A 7,894-nucleotide genomic window follows, 5' to 3' on the forward strand; every position below is an offset into this window, starting at 1 on the left:
ACAAAGCTTATAATCTACTGAGTGTGATCGTCCTATTTGTATAAATGTACCACTCTTGTATCTAAAACTAGAAATATGAAATATAAGTCTGAGGGCCTATTGTAATTATGCAAAGTGTGGGCCATTAATGGTGGTTTGGAATCTTGATGATTCCCATTAACCAGGACCATTGTGTGCAGATGGCTGTGTTTTACCTGTGAGTCTTCCTGTAGATGTGTGTGCTGGCAAGTGGGCAATGGAGTCTTGTAGTGACATGTGATCATGTCACCTGAACTGGAATCCATCTTTAACCTGGTGCTTTTCCAGTGAGGGGGGGGTGGAAACCCAGAGGGACAAAGGGTTCCCGCCTTATGCAAAAGATATATAAAGGGGTGGAACAGAACAAAGGTGGAGAGAGGAGCCATCATGAAGAATCCCCTAACTACCACGTGAGCTGGATCAAGAGCCGTACCAGGGGAAAGAATTGTGCCCAGGCCTGGAAGTTGTCCAGTCTGAGAAAAAAAACTTACTAAAGCATCTCTGAGGGTGGATTATCTGTATTCAGTTTGATTAGACATAGATTTGCGCATTTTATTTTATTTTGCTTGGTGACTTACTTTGTTCTGTCTGTTACTACTTGGAACCAGTTAAATCCTACTTTCTGTATTTAATAAAATCACTTTTTACTTATTAATTAACTCAGAGTATGTATTAATACCTGGGGGAGCAAACAACTGTGCATATCTCTCTATCAGTGTTCTAGAGGGCAAACAATTTATGAGTTTACCCTGCATAAGCTTTATACAGTGTAAAACGGATTTATTTGGGTTTAGACCCCACTGGGAGTTGGGCATCTGAGTGCTAAAGACAAGCACACTTCTGTGAGCTGCTTTCAGGTAAACCTGCAGCTTTGGGGCAAGTAATTCAGACCCTGGGTCTTTGTTGGAGCAGACGGGAGTGTCTGGCTCAGCAAGACAGGGTGCTGGGGCCCCAAGATGGCAGGGAAGGCAGGGGTAGAAGTAGTCTGGGCACATTGGGTGGCAGCTCCCAAGGGGGTTTCTGTGATCCAACCTGTCACAGCCACTATACAAAGCCATGGTACGCCAACACCTTGAATACTGCGGGCAGTTCTGGTCACCCCATCTCAAAGAAGATCTATTACAAAATGGAAAAGGTACAGAGAAGGGCAACAAAAAATGATTAAGGTTATGGAAAAACCTTGCATATGAGGAGAGATTAAAAAGTTGGACTGTTTATCTTAGAAAAGAGACTACTAAGGAAGGATATAATAGAGGACTATAAAATCATGAATGGTGTGGCGAGAGTGAATAAAGAAGTGTTACTTTCTTCTTCACAAACAAGAACCAGGGGTCACCCAATGAAATTAATAGGCAGCAGGAACAAACAAGAGGAAGTATTTCTTCACACAATGCACAGTCAACCTGTGGAACTTGTTGCCAGGGGATTTTGTGAAGGCCAAAAGTTTAACAGAGTTAAAAAAAGAATTTCATAAATTCATGGAGGACAGGTCCATCAGTGGCTATTAAACATCATGGTCAGGGACTCAACCCTATGCTCTGAGTGTCCCTAAGCCTCTGACTGCCAGATGGTGGGACTGAACAAAAGGGGAGGGATCACTTGATAATTGCCCTGGTCTGTTCATTCCCTTTGAAGCATCTGCCACTGGCCACTGTCAGAGACAGGATTCCAGGCTAGATGGACAATTGTTCTGACCCAGTATGACCATTATAATGTTATTTCTTTGACTTCATAGGGAGGACTCACATGGATAAGGCAAATAGACCTGGCCCAGGAAAGACCTGTCTAGTTTCATTGAACAAGCTGAGTGAAAGGCAGAAGTAAACACAACAGAAGTAGGGGGGGGGGAAATATTTGTCCAGTTTTAGTAGCCTAAGAGGTTATTAGTAACACAGGAGAGATTTTGTCTATTGCATTTTTATAGGGACAGCTGTGTGCCTTTAAAAATCAGAAAAGCAAATAAACTCAAGAGTCAAAACAAAAACACTATCCTTAGTTCACCTCCTTGTGCATGAGTAATGCAGAGATCTCCCAAAAGCAGGAGATGTTTACAAGGTGCAAAACTGAGGGAAAATGGAGTAAGATAAAGACTTGAATCTGTCAACACAGAATTTTCTTGCTAAGGTAGATTTAGACCAACATGTGGCAGGTAGACTTAAAAAATTACCTAAAGAATAACTGCTCTGAGTTTCACCAGTGTAAATCTGGAGTCAAATGGGGGGGGGGGGGAGGAAGTCACATGGCAAATATCCTGTCTTGTCTTCTAGAGGCTCAAAAATTCTGTACCAAACAATATATGTATTTAAAACAAGTGGGATTACTGTATTGTGATGATATTGTTGTCCTATGTATTTTTTTAAATCCCACCTTTAAAGATAATGTAATAAAGCTGTCACTGAGGCACACTTCAGAAGGTGCTACCCCTCTTTTTTTGACCATGAGGAAGTTAACAAATCGGGGGGGAAGGGCGGGGAAGATGAGGGTTACTAAGCCCTGATTGTGGAACAATTTATGCATATGCCCATTAACTTCAAGAACTCAGAGTGTGTAAAGTTAAGAACTTATAAAAGTATTTAAGAGTTAAAGACAAATCCCGTAATGTGAGTTTTTTTTTTTTTTAAAGAATCTCACATCTTTCAACAGCTGAAGAGGATCATTTGTATGTGAAGCTGTGTGAAGATATTTCCTGCTTTAATTTCACTTGAGAAAAGTGGTAGGAATTAATCTGAAATCCCATGGCAGAAAGTTACGGAAAAGCTTGTGCTTGGTAAAAATTAACAGATCTTTTGAGACATTAGTGTTGAACTATAGGGGAGACACAATATCCACCACACTACAAAGTATTTGGGAATGTAAAGGTATTATTTTAGCCACTGAAGTGCTCTCCTATTTTTCCATTAAGGCAAGAGAAGAAACCCATGGAGACTAAAGAGGAAAACAAATCATAAAAAAATTGAATACAAGGGATACAAAGTTCAAACAAAGGGTGTTCCTTAGTTTGTATCCAGATCTCCAGGCATGTAACATTTCATGAGAATCAGACTTAATGTCCTGAGCTTTGCGTCAGCAAATACTGTACATGAGAAACAATAGAAGGGTTCTCTTTAATTTCCTATACAAAAGCCATAAATGTGAGTGAGAAAACCAGCGCTACATATCAAGTGGTCAATCCAGCCCCCAATGTTGTGATTGCAGGAGCAGGATGGAGGGATGTTGTCAGGAGCACCACCAGCTTTATTGCCACCCTAGCCGGCAGAAGGTCCCGCTCCCAAAATGCCGCCCCCGACAGAGGCGGTGGAAGTTCCCGCCCCCGAAATGCCGACGACGACCGGGGCGGCCGAAGATCTGGCTGCCGCGGTCGCCATCCCCCAAATGTTAGTGCCCTAGGCGACTGCCTAGGTCGCCTAATGGGTTGCGCCAGCCTTGGATGTGGTGTGAAGCCCAGGTTAATTATTAATATTTATTATTTGTATTATAGTAGCATCTAGGAAGCCCTATCATGAACCAGGACCCCATAATGCTAGGGACTGTACAAAGACAGTCCTGTCTCAAAGAACTTACAGTCTAAATGAGCTCTGAGGACTCCTGGGGAAATCAGTGAATGGGAGGGGAAGGGGAGAGAAGCAAGGATAGACTGGGGGATGGACAAGTCCAGAAGACCCTCTGTTATATATCCTCCAGCTCTCTCTCCCCACAGTAATGCCAAATCAGCCATCTGGGATTCTATCTACTTCAAACCCACAGCACAGGTACTCAGTACATGCTCAGCCACTCAAACTGGGTGCCTGTGCCCCTGGATTTGGTTCTAAAAGAATAAGGGTTCAGTGTTGGCCTAACTGTCCCCATTGAAGTCAATGTGGAAATTCCTCATCGACTTCAGTGGAAACAGAGCAAAACAGTTGCTAAGCCCTTCTGAAAATCTCACCTTAAAGTTCCATTACGAGAGCATAACCCCCTTGGGGGCAGGGGGTTTCAATGGTTGTAAACTGTTAGTTAATTATTTAATAGTCTGAAATTATCTTATCACTAATTAAAGGGTCAATGTAATGCAATTCCCATGACGTTTTGCATCTTAGTCATATACACTTGTGACTTGCTGGGGAAGGGTGGGAAAAGGAGGACATGATAAACCATCAGCCTTACCCATGTGGATCCCAGAGCAGCATTAGCCACTTGTTGTATTTCTGCTAGGAATTCAGTAGGAATGCTGCAGGGAGTGGCTGCCCACAGTTTAGTTCCCAAAATCCCAGGGAGTCCTACCTTGATGGGGATCTCACTGAAGGCCTTATATAAAAGTTTGGAGGAAGGAGAAGTCATTACTGTGTTGTCTCTGATCCATTCCCTCTGACAGCAATAAAGTCATGCCTTCGGAGTATCCACTTTTTATTCCCTCCATGCAGCAGAGCAGAGCAGAGCGATGACAGTAAACCCTGACATGGTCCTTCAAATATATAGTAACTTTTGACAGAGTTCTCCCTTAACTCCTATGGAAATTGGACCCATGTAATCAGAGGCAGAATCCAGCTGTAACTGGTTTTCTAAGTTGTCTCAAGTCACCACTGTGACTTTTAAGTCCCAGACTTGCAGCCTTGAGGCTGGAAAAACTGTCAGGGAAGTCAGTGGGTATTTTACCTGTGTCTGGACTGGAGGATTAGATCTTCCAGATATAGGTTTATACTGTAAAGAATATCAGAGGCTTACCACTAGGCAGTTCAGTGACATTTTCAAAGGGACCCTGAAGTATAATGAGAGGTAATGAAAGCCTTTGGTCAACACTAATTTAAAAAGTTCACACAAGACATTTTTACACTGTAGCCTGTACATTGCACTTTACTTTCTTTCACAAGCCATATGGTTTGGTTTTGACCCAGTCATACCAAACCTCACATACGGCAGGAAAACACTTTAGAAATGGAAGTAATTTTCCAGTTACTTGCCTTAGTTATCCCAACAGAAGTGAAAGGAACTGGTGCAATTCTAAATATGAACAGTGGTAAATACTGTGCACAAAAACTGGGAATGACTTCTCTATGGCAATTTTCCATATTTTCATTTGAAGTGCTAGAATATTAGCACTGTCAACATTTGTTTTAATTGCATTTGTTATCTACTTTGTCTCTGAAATCTCCTAAGCGCTTTTAGATAATGGAAAGCGCAGGTTGCTAACAATAATAAAAGTCCTGCCACCAACCATCAAATAACAGATAACTCCACTCTGCATGCTGCTAAATGTCATAGAAAGCATCCACTAAATCTTTATTGCAGCTGAAATATAACTCTCTCTTTGGAAAAAAAAGTTTCCTGTTTCTGCCTCAATTTATCTTGAAGAAGAAACTTCTTCCTTGTTCTCTGTGTAATTGGGAATTTTCTGCAAGATGTTGTCAGATATAACATGGCCCACCTTATACTGAAAAAAACAGTCTTTTCAAGACATTCCCTGGGTACTAGTTGTAAAACTTTCTTTCATGTATAGACGGAGGGAACCTTTCCAAAATAACCCTCATGGAACAAATATTTCAGATCCAAGTGCTGCCAACCTTTCTTGCTTTTTTCAATATTCATCAAGCTAAAGTTTTCTTACGTTTTCAGTCATCCGTGGTCTACTCGGAAAGAAAAGGGCTTAGTTTGGTCAGGACCCAGCATCCTAGAATTAAGTTGTGAGAGGCTCATTTGGGGAGACTGATCTGTTATAAAGATCTACCCTAGAGTGTGCCCTCTTAACTGTTTATTAATAGGAGAAGTTTTCCTCGGAGCCCAAAACAGGGATTAGGATCCGCTGTACAAACAAATGAAACAAAGAGAGTTCCTGCCCACAGATAAACTGAAACATACCAGCATTCAGTAAGATAAACTTCACTTCTCGTGACGTTCTATCATTAGAAATCCAGGCTGGTTTTGCTTCCCCACCTGTGGCAGTTGCTGTCTGAATGTTTTTTGTTTGTTTGTTTTTTGTTGTTGTTTTTTGGTTTTTGTGCGTAACTCGCTTCCCTTACTCCCTGCTCCTTCTGATTCAAGCTGGAATCGCGTCTATTGCAAATCGCCTCCCCGCCGACACACAGCGGGCTGGCCTCTGGCTCAGGGAACCTGACAGCTATAGTCCCCCGGGAACCCACCAGCGGGCCCAGTTTAAATAAAACCGATGGGAGATTAGCCTACACACGTGTATGCGCGCAAAGCAACCTGGAGCGGGTAAAGCCAGGGGTGTTGTGGCCACTCACCCAGAGGAGCTCACTTCAGGCTACCCTACTAAGAAGTCCTGCTTCTCTCTCCAGCAGAGCAACTCCTCCAAAGCCACAGCAACAGAGCCCCAAATCAGCTACCAGCCGGGACCTGCCCAGCACCTGTGTGTGGTCAGGTCATTACCGTGATGGACAGCACGGAAATGAATCTCCCCCTTGTGCTACGCAGGGCGTTAGGCTGGGACTCGTGGCGCTGGCTAAAACCCGGCTGGTGCCTCCCCGCTTAGCGCATTCCTCAGCCACCAGAGCGCCAAGGCTCTTGCTTGATATCAGCCAGAGCGTGTCAGTTTCTAGCCAATACGGCAATTTATCCTGCCTCTTCTATCAGTGTCTACGAACCTACGGGAAACAGGCAGAGACAATAAACCCGAATCAGTGTAGAATCACTGCGTTTTGTATCGATGTATTTATTTATCTCTGTGATTATTTAGCCTTCTCAGGGAGAACAAGTCAGGGAGTGAAACATGGACAGATCGCCCACTGGGCATCAGCTCCATTTGGGTCCATTAGCGGTTCAGAATCACTTAAGGGCTAATAAGTCCCTTTTTCGGAATAATAAACCCCCATTGACTTCAGTGTGTCTGTTTGTGCCACAAACTCGGGCCCAGAGTGAGGGGGGCAAAGTAGATCTTCGCTTGGACGCTTTAATGTCTTTGTGGGGGGGGGGGGGGGAAACACCGCACTGATCCCTTCTCTGGGTGAGGTGGGTGGGGTGCATGAATGAGCTAGTCATGTTCACAGCACAGAGGCGATGATTGTGACGTGGCAATTTCACTACAGGGCTGCATTGAGGACGTGGTGAAACTAGAGAATCAACTTTTTGAATGTCAACCCTTTCCAATCCGGTGTTCTGTTGTGTGATTTACATGGGATGCTGATAGTGCAGTGACATCTACATACCAGCTCTGTGTCCATATCCCGATCCCCTGGTGGGACAAATACATCAGGCAAAATGGCACTTGGTAATTCTCTCCTCCCTAGCCGGTTTGTGGTTTTAGTAAAGATCCCTCTATCATGCCCTCTGTAAAGCATTACTCAATTACTTCTGATGGTTGATCTTCCGATTCCCCTTTGGAATAAATAATATGTCCCAAAGAAACAACCACCTCATTCATGGAGAAAGGACAAGAAACAAGACAACAGCCTGTCCCTTGTGATTGATTTTCAAATACTTTCCATAGAACTTCCCGGTTTGTAACAATTCATTACACACTCCAGGCCGGCTCTTTGTTCGGATCTGATTTCGAGCTGGCCTTTGACTGGAAATATTTGCAACTAGGAGAAGACAAACAGTTAAAACGAATCATTCTCTCCTTGAAGTGACCAGCTGAAACGGTCAGAGTTTCCTTCAGGAAGCAGCCTGCTTATCACCGTGAACTGTGCAAAAATCCATCACTTGCCTTATGTTTTCCCCCTATCCCTTTGAGAAGGGAGCCCAGCTGGGAAGGTGTGGGGTGGGCAGAGTGTTGATCTGTTCGCTTTCGAGTCTACTCTGTAGATCGTCCTCCCTCCCTTTCCGGGAACACAGTACAGATAAAGGTCTGCATCCCAAAAAGCCGAAAGGATTAGCAATGGGTGTTGGGAAATCCGAACCCCCACAGTGTTCTTTCAGTCAGAAATGTCAGGGGAGCTCTTAC

Source organism: Chrysemys picta, chromosome 10, assembly GCF_011386835.1.
Source record: "Chrysemys picta bellii isolate R12L10 chromosome 10, ASM1138683v2, whole genome shotgun sequence".
NCBI lineage: Eukaryota > Metazoa > Chordata > Testudines > Emydidae > Chrysemys > Chrysemys picta.